Source organism: Cardiocondyla obscurior, linkage group LG09 (genome assembly GCF_019399895.1).
Source record: "Cardiocondyla obscurior isolate alpha-2009 linkage group LG09, Cobs3.1, whole genome shotgun sequence".
Taxonomy (NCBI): domain Eukaryota; kingdom Metazoa; phylum Arthropoda; class Insecta; order Hymenoptera; family Formicidae; genus Cardiocondyla; species Cardiocondyla obscurior.
Window position 1 is genome coordinate 2192845 of NC_091872.1, and position 15014 is coordinate 2207858.

The 15014-nt window shown below is 39.1% G+C and overlaps 1 long non-coding RNA gene across 1 annotated transcript in view; it reads left to right on the forward strand.

The window, feature by feature from the left end:
• Nucleotides 1-206: 206 nt before the first annotated feature.
• LOC139105468 (uncharacterized) overlaps nucleotides 207-15014 on the forward strand; it is a 36131-nt gene continuing 21323 nt past the window's right edge. The window contains exons 1-2 of the long non-coding RNA XR_011546201.1: nucleotides 207-1010; nucleotides 12501-12548. This is a non-coding gene — a long non-coding RNA (uncharacterized lncRNA). The remainder of the gene's footprint in view (nucleotides 1011-12500; nucleotides 12549-15014) is intronic.

The window sequence follows — 15014 nt, forward strand, 5'->3', positions numbered from 1 at the left end:
CTCACTTTTTTACGCGGTTGTCTCGTTCTCTTACGGCCGAAATCTCCACCGATCAGTCTAGTTCCGGAGCCTCGGGCGTGATGACGTGTCGCTAATCGCTCCGCAGCTACGCGTATTTTCGACCGCGAGTAGGAAGTTTTCGCGTACGAATTAGTGTCGACGGCGTCGCCTCGATAACGAACGATCATTTTCTGCATTTCAGTTATTCCGCTCATCGTTCTGGGCTTGGATTCGGGCCTTGAAAAAATGCTTCGGCAAGGCAAGGTGACGTCACAGGCGGAGCGTCCGACGTGAAGAGCGCCGCGTCCGACATTACCAACCCACTCGTCATCTCCTTCAGCGACATTCAGCGAGTTCCGACGACCGCCATTGTGAGAGAGAGAGAGAGAGAGAGATCCGCACCTCGCCCGTCTTCTTCGTCGCGGCCGATACTCTGACTCCGTTTCGAGCAACTGATTTTTAAGAGACTTGAGAAAGACAAAGTGCGCGGAGAACATTTAATCTAAAACGTGGTGTTACGTATCGCGGCTTGTCTCATTCGCCGCTGCTTGGCAAGTTTTCGTTCATTCTGCCGACGGGAATTAACCGAAGGATCAAGAGTGACCTCGCTTTACATCGCAGCCACCGTCTTACGTCGAGATCGAGGACGACCCAGTGGAAGTAAGCAACGCCCCGAATACCGAAGGTGCGAGTTTACACATCAAATGATCGTTCGTCGCGCTTCTTAATTTAACTCGTAAAAAATCGCCGCGATAATCCACCGTCATTCTTTCGGTCGTTCGTCTTTCGAGTAACAGTGATGGTAATAGTGATAGTAATGATTAGAAAAAAAGCAGAGCAGTGTAATATATAGTGTTAAGTGAAGTGAAGTGCTACAACACGTCAGGATAATCCAGACTACTCCAGAATACTGCCACGGAAAGAAGGAAGGAAGGAAGGAAGGAAGGAAAGACGGAAGGACGGAAAATAACATAACCTAATCTAATCTAATCTAACCGGAAGATACAAATGTAAGTAAAACGGCAACACGCCGTCAATCACTCAATTGTAATTATTTGAAAGAAATTAATATAATTATCTAATGTCCGAATTTAATGACGCGAGCAAAGCTCGCGTTCTGTAATCTCTAGTCTTTCTAAATTCAGATAAACGACACATTTTACGTTGCTTGTTGAATAAATTTTAAATATTAAAAGAAATATATACGCATACCCGTTTGTTAGATATACTTAATAAAAGAAATAAATAATGGCGAAAAAACATATGACACAGAATTGGATTAGCGTTATGCAAAAATCGGCAGCAAAGTTGTCAGGTGGAATTATGGAGCAACGATTTACGGGATAACTTTCATAATTTCGTTTTGGCACGATACAGAGTTCTTGGTATTTGTGTCGTACACTCACATATGATTTCGCATTGTTGAAACAAGATTTAAAATTATATTACATAGGTACGCGATATGATAAATTGACGCGAGAAATTTTGATAGATGTACTCGCGCGTTAACGAAGAGATTGAAAACGAAATATTGAACATTTTTTAAATATTCTCCAATAGCGGAAAACGTACACAGCATGCTTTTCAACGCTGTAATTATCATATTTTATTCTCTCAATGAATAGTTTGATATTTAATTACGTAATGGCCTAATTAACGAATAATGCCACGGTAAATACAATTTTTTTTTTGCTGGCTTTTTATTTATATATTATAAATTTTTATACATGTAATTTATATAATATATGTATATTCGGACACGTACGTCACTTGCTCCGCAATCTCTCTTCTGCGATCTCTGTTTCTCTCGCGCGTTACGCCCCGCATTGAACGAAGCATTTTATTTCAAATGTTATGTCGGTGTTATATCCGAGCTTCGGTTTCCTCGGAGCTTGGTCGAAATTAATAATTGGCGGATCACAGCAATCATCCTAGAAACGCGCAAACAATTTTGACAAGTCTTCACCGCGTCCGAAACTTCCGTCTAGAAAGTAAAATCACGTCGGGGTACATCTTCGAACAGTCGAACACGCGTATCGCTCCCGGTTACGAACGGACGGAGGAACTCTTTATCACGCGCTGCGTGCTCGATCCCCGGCAGTAACATGAGAGCGGGAAAGAGCTTGGAAACCTAGGTCAAGAGCTAACGCGCTGGAGACTTACTTTTCGACCATCTCACCAGCGCGTCAGCTGTTGACCTATTTTCCGAGCTATTCCTACTAGAGCGTCTCTGATCTCCACGTATTTACGTGTTGCAAAAAAATTTATATGTCAAATATTATTTCGAATTTTAATCTATCACGAACTCGTAAGAATTAGTACTATTAATATTTATTAGAGTAATAAAATAAAAATTAATATAATAATATATAAATATTTTATATATTTTAAAAAATAAAATATGTGATTTGACATTTTTTTATATCACAAAATGAAAAAAAATTAATATATTTGCTAATAATAAACGTAACTTATAACTCTCGATATAATACGTATTCGCAACCGTATCATATCGCGCGCCATATATCATCTTGTCATAATGAAAAATATATAAAAGTATGTCTTAAGTTTTGCGAGATAGTGGGAAGAAAAATTCGCAAAAATAAAAAAAAAGAGACTGCAGCACCGTTCGATCCACGCGTTCGCACCACCTCGATAAACGAGCTCGGCAGCGAGCGTGAAGAAATTTTATTCGACATCGCCGCGCACGAATGGTTAATCCGCGATGGCTTTGCGTCTCGTCCTGCCATGACACGCCGCAGCACCGTGGGAAGTTCGCGATCCGATTGTTAACCGCTAACAGTGACTAACTGCTGGACTCATGTTTCGCGATTGCGGCGGTGTTCCGCACGACACGAATCGGCGCGATCGCCGAGTCGCTAAATTCACCGTCGAAACTTTATTCGCGGCAATACCACGCTACAAATATCTCACGCCCTGACAAAATGCAATTCTGCAAAATCACTCGTACGCTCGCGCCCGGCGAGTTTTATTAATTTAATAAATCGCGTAGCAATCTCTAACAAACCTATACATTATTATTCATATTTAAAATAATTAATTTAATTGATGGGAATGTATTTTGCGTTATTCGAGGTAATTTCAGAGGTAAAAAGAACGCTGGCACATTAAACAATTAAATTTATTATGTTCACAAACCGACGGTAAATTAAATATATGGCACTGTTTGTAATTTTTTTTTTTTTTTTTTTTTCTTTTTGCGCATATCTTTATGCCGTGAAAATACAATTGCCTTTTTGATTGTTTACGATATTTTGGGGATTAACTTTCTTCAATGTGCCACGGATTTATTGTCGTGATAAAATAATAAGTCAATCTCTGTGTCCCGTTTTATGGTTCGTCCGCTTTATCGTCGCAATTAAGGCGTTGCAACACGCAATGCACCACGCTATACAGGGCACGCACACGTTTCCGACTGCGATAGCGTCGTGAATTGCATTTTCCGCGTCCGGTCCAATTAATTCGGCTCCGTGAATCTAGCTCGCATGATCCTCGTCGCGCTTTCGCGTTGTTTCGTACCGATAGAGAAAATCCCCGTTCATCACGACGGTAACGTACGTTTCCTCGCGATTTTTCACGCGACATAAATTAAACTCGTGATTTCGCGCGTTTATCCCCGAGCCGTTAATGCGGTCGGAACATATCTGGCTCCATCGTGAAAATAACACGTGATGGATCTTGTTTTGCAAAATTTATCCAATTAGACCGTGCCCATGTGACAACGGATATCGAAACAAGAGTATTCAATTTCACATCGGAGTGAGACATTTAATTTCGCAAGCTCCGTCTTTATTTCTCTCGGTAACGTTCATATCTGCGTTATGGGTTCTTTACAATTGTCGATCGAAGCTTTAATAACTCATTCTTCTGACAAAATTTCCAATCGGCTGTTCCTTAGCGAAACCTTAACTAAAACATTTTGCACATCGTATATTTTAGTATAACATTACTTTTATAATACTAGATATCATAAAATGCGCGTTATTCCTTTACATTTTCTATACGTTGAAGAAAACTTTTCTGCTTCTCATTCCTTTAACTCATTTTGGCATCAATTTGCTTATACATGCTTATTCGGCAGCTTTAATGCGTGCAGTTCGACGTCCTCTGAAGCCGGCTTTAACTTGCGGTAATTTGCTTAGCGTAAGTGCCAATATACGGTTTCCAATTTTAAATTGATATTACGAGCGCACAATGCTCCTGGGAATGCGGCGGAGTGCAATACCATTTTCCGCGTAAAAATGTTTAATACCGCGGGAAGAGCGCACTTCACGTTTCCGGCCGCGTATAATTTCAACGGAGATATCCTTCGAAACGAGAAGCGAGCGGCGTCTGATTTAATTCTCAGTGCGAATACCGGCAGCTGTCATTTTTACAAGTAATTACGAACGTGAAGTTTAATTCTACCCCGCAGAATGGAAGATAAGACTTTTTCGCGCACAATGCTGCGGCAGAGCGAAAATTAAACCGAGATAATAAGAATACGATCTTTTAATTATCCGACTGCGGTTAGCTCGAAAAAAAATTTTAGAGTCACATTCGGCGCGTTGTCTGCGTGCGGCGTATATGTAGTGGTGTGTAGAGCAGCTCAAATTTTTCATATATCTGAGAGTATCCGAGAATGAACGCCATAAAACTTCCAAGCCGAATCGTGTGTGGCGGAATCAATAAAAAAAAAAAAAATATTTTTAAAAACAAAGTATATATACCGTGTGCTTTTGCACAATTTTTTTTTTTAACGAAACAGAAAAATACTTTCTTTATTGACAAAAAAAAGCTGCGTGCTGTGGCCTGTCACTGCGGGACGTTTTGTAACACGTTGCATTGTAGCAGTCGCGAGATGGAAAAAGCAGAGATCAATCCAAGCGATAAAATTGACTTACTGGATGAAATAATTGATCGGGCTATAAACGGGGCTGCGTTCTGTTAATTTCTGATCGACCAATTGACCGCGTATGTGCGTGATTCTAATATTCGCGTGATAATGAAGTAGATTCATGAGCGGAGTGCCGGACTGGTTTCGCGCTAATGCCAACACAGACGCGACGTAATGACAATGATTTTTGAAAGGTAAAACAAACTGCGTTTTAGATTAAAATTCTGATTACAATTTTAAATAGAGCGCGATAAAGTACTATTTATCAACCGTGCTTCGTATACGCGAAACAGTTAATTGAATTGTATTGTTTGAACAAAACCCATGCAGATTCTGTTATTCGTGCAATTAAGCGCGACGATTTAACGCGTGACTGAAGTTCGCAAATAAAAGTTAATTTTTGTTATTTGCTTTTGCATATATATCAAGAATTTGCAATACCCGTTTGAGTCGCGTGCTGGTAGTTAATCGACGGAGAAATGAGCGTAGATGTCGAAAAGCGGCAGAAACTTTGTAACTGGTCTCGAAAGTTATAAAACCGTTTAATCATTCCGGCGAAAGGCATAACCACGCGCGCCGGCACGTCGACATAATTTCGTAGCTTTCGGCTGGATTTCTGGAAATTGCTTACACAAGCGACGCTTTCTCGTCATTAGAAAATGTCTTCCGAGAGCGACTGGTTACATATTGTTCGAGACACGTGCGCGCAAAAGCACGTAGCGCATTTAAGCGTACGCCGATGCTTTTGGCAGACGGCGAATTCGACTTTCCTTTATCCTAAATGGCAAATCCTTTCAGTTTCGAACTTCGTCGTAGCTTCGCTTAGGGCACTTAGCAAATATTTGTTATCAGACTCATGCCGCAGCTGGGAAACTTCGGAGATGGAGCAAAAACCGTCGGTTCTTTACTACGTTAGGTTACACGACTACCTGGCGGCCGGTGCGGAGCAATTCGTACAAATAAACATCATCCCGTATAAACAATTACATTCTAGTTTGCGCTTTATCACGCGCGCGTATAAGCGATATAACGCTTTCACTGAACACATTCGAGCGCCCATCCAACAGTAGAGTACGAACATTTACGGTTATGCCCGCGTATGCACGTGTATAGAATCGACTTGGGCCAAAGGTTGACATTACTCTGATGTAGCCTCGAGGACCAGTGCAATTCTTCGCGTAGAAAGCGAACACAGCTCACTTCTGCTTTAATTATACGTTTCTTTTATTATAATATCTGTTTATTAGAAATATTACAAATTTATTATGTATAAACTGCTGAACAATTCCGTGTCTCGCTTTAGAATTTCAAAATGCAACGCTGGGAATATACTTTTGCTTTTTTTTTTTTTTTTTTTAGTTTGTTCGTAAAGATCTATAAACAAGATGATTACGGAATATCGCAAAATTCACTGTTTTTTTATTTTACACAAATAATCGTGGAAGCAGATGAAACGAGTTAATTGAGCTTTCTTCGCTCGCTTGAAATCTCAAAGAGGTATAAATGCATTTCTTCTTCTTTGCGCAGTCGAGATGTTTTCATTTACCGCAGAAATTCACGGACGTCGTTCGCATACCTCTTCTCTACACGATCTTGTGTGCTCATGAATGCGTTTGTGTACCTATGCGGATGGTAAATTAACGAGAGGCTACAGTGGAAAAGGCCCTTACACATGTGCGTGTAAAGAGAATGAGATTGAAATCGGTTTATTACATTCTAGATCTCAAGCCCGGTCGGAATAAGAATACGCGAATTAACAGAAAAAAAACTAAATGAAAATAATGCAATCGCCAAGAATGAGCTAGCAACGTGCAATTACGTGTAGAGAGCTAATGGAAATTGCACCGATAATATAACAATGCGCAAAAAGACTAAAACGCGTGATACAGATAAAAGAGATAAATTTAAATTCAAATTACCAATACTTAAAATTGAATTCGACGAGCGTGCAAACTTTAATTGTAAGTAAGCATTGTAATAAAAATAAATTATTGGCGCTGCAAGTAATTTGTCCCGTAGATCAATATTTAAAGAGCCAATAGGATAATATTTTTCATTGATCTCTATCACGGAATATTCGCTTTTTCAACAAGTCGCTCCGTCATTTAAAGAGATTGAATAAGGCTATTTTTAAAATCGATGATATAAGTGAAATTATTTAATTTCTGAGTTCAAAGAGCATTGTAGGATACATCGATTTTCGTTTCACGTATGAATCGAAGAGAAGCGCGAAAACCAAAATGTCGAAGAAAGTGGTTGAAGTGCGAGAGAAGGAAGAGGAAGAGACAGGCGCTGGGCTGATCGTGGTACAGGAATTCGCGCGCCAAGAGCATTATCAGAAGATGTTCAGAGATTGTGCCCTCGAGCGTGACGTATTTGGGTCACTAGTACATTCCCCTCGGTTTCCCCGCCAACCGAAGATTGGCCTGTTTCATCCTTGTCTACCACCCTGTCACGCGATCACCACCTACCTCGCTGCTCCTTTTTCTCCCTTTCGGTTTCAACCAGAACGTCATGTCGGTTGTATGACGGGCGCTACGAAGAAAATCAGCATAGATGTATCCTCGACGTTTTCATAATCAGGGTTGCCTTCAAATCTTGTCGAAAGAAACGTTCGCAGGTGCGGACGACGATTACGATAGAGAACGTGGGGCAAAAAGATCTCTAATATGTTTCTCAATTTTTTTTTTTTTTTTTTAAACTTTTTCTGAAAGTATTTTATCGACCGGAGTAATTCCTTCCGCTTATCCGATCCCATTTGCCACGTGTTTATTATCGCGACGTTGTTCGACGTTTCGGGAGCACGATATCGACGTTTCGTACCTTCTTAATGTCTTCAAAACGTGAGATGTTGGAAACTAGGAGGCCACTCTTTTTTTCGATACCGTCTTCCTTAGGTCGATCCAACTATTTCAACGGCTTGCCGCAGCTTTGTTCCGCCTGTCGGCTCACCTCTGAAGTAGCGACCTCGATATCTTAAATAAAGGTTCATTATCGAGAAAACGACTGGTTCATCGTCGCTCGATTGCGCCGTCGTCGCCATCGCGGTCGCCCTTGATGGGCCGTTTGATATCAATCGACGGATCAACTATAGGCAGTTACGGCGTTCAGGGATAGCTTCGCGAGATTAGGATCTTATCTCTAAGTGGCGACTTCCGGCGATTACGTGTCACAGACAGGATGAACAATCTAGATGCACCATTTGCTTAAGTTCTGTGACAACGAGATTACAATATCTCTGTCAAGTTAATATTCCATCCTTAGAATTTCGGCGTAATTCTGAATTTAGATAGACTTCTGACTCTGTCTCGTAAAAACCGAATTTGAAATAAAATTTACAAACCTAGAAATTGAAATCGTAATGAATACATATTAATATAATTTTTCAGATGAGATTGAGACACACTTATTTCACGACGATAAAAGATTAAATTAACCACGACGTGTCTGTAAAATATTAAAGATTAAAAATTAATTTTTCTTTCTATCTCTGCTTTAAAAACCTCAAGAAAAACGTCGCTGTAGAATTTAGGTATACTAGAACGATATTTACGGAAACGCGGTGCAGCCTCTTGAAACACTTTTGTTCTTTACCTTGTCTCATTCTCGTTCTGATAATGGCCTAACGTTCGCGTGGCAGCGACACGGTAGATCGAAACACTCATTCTGTTTATACAGGCGTGTGTTTGCGACCGACAATTCCGCCGGCAATGTTTATCCCGCGAAAGGTGCATCGTGGCCGCGCGTCGTTAATGCTCCGCCGGGGTTTCTACCAGCCCGGTTAGAAACGTCTCCAACGCATCGCAATATCCTTTGCCAATGTCCTTTCGGAAATGGCAACGACAACGTGCCGCACATCGTCGTCGTATTCATTTGATATCTGCTGTCCTCGGGAGATATCTGTCGCGCTACTCTCTCTCTCTCTCTCTTTCTCACACATACACACACACATCTGTCTCGCGCACGCCACAAGTTTACGTCACTCCGCAAAACTTCCGACAGGAGCTGAAGCAGTTATATTCCCAACGCTAGACACATCCTTTGAGTCATATATTTCACGAATCAAAGAAAAAATGTAACTTCCATTCGTATTATCTGTCGCGCGTGACTGATTGCTTCATTTGAGACATCTCCCTTCTGCTATCGCATATTATAAATTTATTATCTGGAATTATGTTTACTCAAAGTAGCTACTTACATATCCACGCGCAAATCAATTTATCATTGTTGTTAGAAAAGGAATGCACATTTTATTGCGTAACGATAAATAATTTTTATTGTATAGTTTTGGGAAAGTTACGACATATATTATATGTACAGCAAAGTAACATCAATAGTATTTGACAGAAAATATTTTAAAAACTATAATTTCGAACAAAATAATAAAAAATTCTAGCTGCGCTGAAGCTTTGTACGTCGGCCAAAGATTAAATATAAAATTTTATTCGTTATGCAATATATATTCTGAAATTCAAATAAAATAGAAAATGTTGAAAACTGTATCAATGAACTTGCGGCGTATTCAACGAATTAAAATTAAATATATTTTTATTAGAGGTAGAATTCGTTACATCGAATAGAGTTAATAATTAATCATTATTTTAGAAGCTAGGAACAAGGCCGTCAAATAAATCAATAATAAATCATCAAAATTAATTTTAAACGCCAGAAGTAGAATATTCGCCGTACGTTTATTTGACACTGATATATTTTGTGGCGGTGAAGAATTGGTTTTGCGGCATGTGATTCTCAGTAATAATTGCCTTTTTTTTTTTTGCCGAGATATTACGTCCCTTTTTCTCGACGATGATACTCTCCCACGTGTACGTCCTTGACGTTGGTAGAAGGGTTCGGTACCTGAACGATTTATCCGAAAAGGGAAGCTACCGCACCCGAAATAGAATAGGTTATTCGTCTGTTGTGAAAGACACGCGGACTCATATGACGGGCCTCTACAGTCGTCCTCCGCTTTATCGTACGACCCAGTTCCCGAGTCTTTTAACCACAGCGCGGCAGCGGTTTATCGGCTCTTAATTAGTTTTAAGAGAAGTCCCGCAAAGCGTTGCGCGCAATCGTCGCATTCTGACAATTAATTCACACGCAATTGTAATTAACCGCGGTACCTCGAGTGAATAAACGAGGGAGGTATTGTGGGAACGTAATGAGGAGATCCGAGAGGAGAAAAAGAAAGACGGGTGAGAGGCATCGGGCACAACAGCCAGGAACAACCGTAATGAATAATTCATTATTTATATATTTTCCGTTACTTGCGGAATTGTTTATTCTCGTTTGGTGAGACAATTTGCATAAAAGTTTGAGAAAAAGAAAGGTAACTTTTATCCACAAAATGTTATAAAAGTTTATATCTTAAGATTCTGACTTGCGAACGGTATTCAGTTCAGTATCGAATAGATTATTTCACAGAAACGTAAATGACGGTACAATTTAATGTATTTTTGGCGAGCTAGGTGATATTTGCTCTTGTCGCTGTAAATTCAGTCTGCATCAACCACAACTCGTCGTAACAAATCTTGTCGGTGAATTTACTCAGAAGTGCAATCGCAAAATGCGAGATACGCTTTTTCGAATCTCATTCTAAAGTCGTAATATTTTTTGTAGCTCATAAAAAAAATGCATCGCGCGGATATAGAGTTTCGCGATCGTCGCGTAATATCGTAAGCATAAAGAAGACACTCGGAGACAAAGTTTGCAAATGATAAACTAAAAAATAGAGGAGAAAGAAAAAGAAAAAAGACAGAAAAGAGGAGGGAACCGTCGTCGGTAAAAGCGCGTGATGGCGCGCGAACTTTATGGGACTTCTTTACATCGAAGTTGGCGCGACATCACGCTGCTTTAAATGTGCGACCGTCCGCCGAAGCACTTTTAATATCAGGTATCGAGGCCTTACAACGCGCATATTACAACAGAAGGTATCCGACAGCTAGGTTTATGCGCGTATAGAGTTGCCCGATGCTGAAACTTTCATGAAATTCGATCAACTCACGCAGAGCATGTAAATGAACGCGGACACTTCGATCTTGTAAATATGCAGGTATAAGAGCTTACGAGATAGATCGGTTTTGCATCACATCTTAATTTAGCCTTAATTTAGACTTTAATATCCATCGCGAGACAATGCATATATAAAGAGCGTTTCAAAACTGTGTCGCAACGCGTTTCCTCTACGTTTTAATAAAGACTCCATTTTCTAAAGCCGTATATCGGTCGTCAGTGTAAGTAGCTCTTACGTTATATTAATTTAAAGAGAATTTTATTTTTTTTCAAGAATATGCTACAAAGCACGAGCTTCGTTCCTTTCATTTTTCGGTTGTCTCAACTAAGAAACACGTACGGAAAAGACATCTCGTTCGGATCGCAAATTCACGCGTATTTGGCGAAGAACGATACAACCCCGGCTGAAAATACCTTTTCCTGTTCATTTTCTATACGTGGAGAGCATATAAGACCGCTTTTTCTTCCTGTAAAATAAGCATATTCTCATTTATACATATATTACTTTCGTCTCTCCGGGCCGTAGCGGGCCAGCGGCAAGTCGTAGTGGGAGGGATGGAGAAGTGGGGGAAACGACGGCGTACGTGACTAACGCGACTTATCTTAATACGTGCTGTGTTCTCGCGATCGCCTCGTGTCGTCGACCGACCAACGTAGCGACGTCCTGCTTGACCTACGATACTCGCGCAACCTACGACAATAGAACTCGACGCGGACGGCGTACGTGACTCGCGTGGGGTTGTCGTCGTTTCTTCGGGCGTGGTAGCTGGGTACGCAGTTTGTACCGCGGGCAGGTCTCTAAACGCGTTATAAAGTAGTTAGTATTATATAAATAAAAAGCAATTAATATATACAACACATTCGCTATTTGTATACTTTAAATTTTTTTTTACTTTCTTTTTGAAGAGAGTTAATTTTGTACGTTTTATTTACGTAGCCCAGTGCTCCTCCGGATTTCATCTAAGCAGAACAAATGTTCTATGCTGGATAAAATCTGAAAGAGAAATTAAATGTTCTCCTCGCGGATATCACTGATTAAACGAACTGCAGCCAGTTCGTCAGGCGTTTAAAGAGTACCGAATACGTAAACGGGCAATGAAATTTTATTACTTATTCGATTTTTGCAAACGCGAGTGCCAAATACGGTAACTTGCGAAAGAGTGTGTGTGCGATAATTACTTTTCACGAATATAAATTCACAATCGCGAGAAGGAGGAGGTCCAGGATGGGCATTTAGCTTCGGCGGAGCAACGTTTCAGTAAGGATCGTTTCTATTTGCTTAAAACTAACAGTTTTTCGCAATTTATCTGGATACCTTAGTCATTTTGATAAGAATTAAAGTAGAAAATGTAAGAATTAATAAAGAAACAAATTTAACATTTTACAAAAATTTGATTTATCAGAGATTTTATTTACACAATAAATAATTTAATTTTTGTATTATTTAATTAAAGGCGCGTAAACTTTTTTTAATAATTAAAATTATTGTAAGCCTTTCTCGAGCCTCTCTATAAATAATATTAAAAATTTTTATTTTATTATATTATTATATTATATAATATTTTACATTTTTATATTATTATTGTTACAGTATCATCATAGCTGTCTTGCTGTAACTCCGCCGCTGCGCATCAAATCGGTGAGTCAGAATTTTTTTACATTATGCACGTTATGGGGAATTAAATATTAACGTGAAAAAATAATATAATATAAAAGAATATAATTTTAAAACGTAAAACACAAAAGCAATATTAACGCAAACATTTACATAATTCGTGTTTAATATAATCAACTAATTATTAATACAATGCAGCATTTCGAGTTAACAAATTTTTTTTTTTAAGTCAATAGTTTAAAAGATATACACGTTTCGTTTAATGCAATTGAGCTTAATATTTATGATATTGTTTCCAACAATTTTTTTTACTGTTCTTACATTTATTTGTGCCAATTTCTACGGGCATTAATGTACCCGGTAAACATCGGTACCTGACACTATAATAGGTCACTAAAAGTATGACGACAGACACGCGCGCTAAATTGGTTTGCTCTTCATTCGTTGCTTCTGCTCTTCGTGCCGTCTTATTCGAATAATTTATCGTATTTACGTTTTGATTTAAAATATCGCATATATATTTTTGCGGTGTTGCAAAATGAATTTCGCCTCGCGGACCTAGATTCTTGAACGTCTAATTAGATTGTCGAATATCGCGCACGCAAAATTGTGCCTTACCTTTTGTTCAACATGTAATTACGTCGATTGTATTCTACCAACGGTACGACGTAATTTTTGTTATTACGCCAATTTCGTTGGAAAAGTATAATTAATTCTACCTATGATACATTGTCATTATTTATTTTTGAAAGAGAACTGAAATATCAATACGGATGAATTTAACCTTAATGAATGGCTGCAAATATATGCGCAATTTATTTAATATTAATTTTGTCATTAATTATCCATATTTTATAATACGGCTTGATCACTTTTAGCAATGTATTGTTTTCGATAATACCGAGTTTGTATTCGGACATCCGAAAGCTCAGTCAGGAATATCGATTTAATTGTCGTAAATATAAAATGAAGTCTCAATTGCATTAAAAACATTGTGTACTATTTAAATTTAATGAAGCATAATAATTAAAGTAAGCATTTTTTAAAGAGAATATTGTGTTAATTGGCAACTTATTAGCGTGCAATACACATTGCACATCTGTCTATCTTCCTCGATCGATCCGTATTGTTCGTCAACATTGCGATTTTTGGGTTGAAAAATAAGGATAGGCTTTCAAACTCGCCTAATGCACATCTAATTGACAGTAAGTGCACACGATTATATTCACTCAGCTATCGTACATTCTCTTTAGAATATGCGCGCTGCCGTCTGGCTGTAAGCTGGTTATCAGCGATTTAGTTCCATGCACGCAGTGGAAGCGTGCGGCTTTAGTCAGCCAGCCAGCTCAAAGCATTAGAGATGCAGTAGATACCCATCGCCATGATCAGACGACCGTCGCGAGCTAATAGCACGCGCGTTCTGCTTAAATGAAGGTATAGGTTTGCCAGCAACGCTCACGCGGTAATTAATGCGGAACAAAAAAAAGCGCGAGGGACTCGTTGAATTTGGCAGAACGCTCGCGTATGCGTGAATAAAAAAATTTCAGTCGAGGCTTTATGAAACGAAGAAAGATCGGACACGTTGAATCCCATTCACATGTTGTGGATAGAAAAGTCTAAATAATCTCGGTGCGCGGTAACAAGTTATTCATGGCTACCGTATAAAAGCGCGTAACGATATAGGTATAACAGGTTTATACGTGATATTATGTACATGAAAATTAAATATGTATGCGGTACGTTAAAATCTGCCCATCTATTCAAATTTGCGAGCCGTGTATGAAAAATGTAATTGTTATTTACAATTTTTGGGAATTGACAAAGTAAATTTTAATAACGATATTTTCCACGGTTATTCTCTGTGTGCATAATACTGTCAGATACACGTAGATTTAACATTGTTATTATTGCGCACGTTTTTGAAAATCATTATTTTATTCTTTTCTCTCCACGGATGCATAACAAATTTTTTAGAGTTTAATATTGCACCGTGTTTATTTGCTATTATTATTTTTTTTTTAATTTAAAGTTTAATACTAAAAATACTATTATGCAAATATATCGTTTCGCTAATTTTATTCGAGTAGAAGGTATTTTATGATTATCGATTCGCGAGAAATGAGAAAGGAACGGGCTCTCTGCAGCCTGTGGCGACGAAAGTTCGTTGTCGAAACGTATATTCGGTGATAGCAAGAAAGGTAGAGTACGGGAGGGAAGAAAGAGAGAGAATGCGCATATCGAGAAACTATATTTTTCAAGCGTTTTTCTTTATCTCTGTCTGTTCCGAAAAAAGAGAGCCGGAAGATTGCGAACGCGGCGAAGGCTCAAGTAGCGGCCTCCTTTGAGAGGATCTTCGGCTCGCGGCCTCCGGTCGCGGCAGTAAAGTACGAGGAAGGTACGAATTGCAAAGTCGCAGGAGAAACTTCCTTTGATCCGGCGTATACGCCTTGCATCTCGCTAACACAAAGGCACCCGAGCATACATACGTTT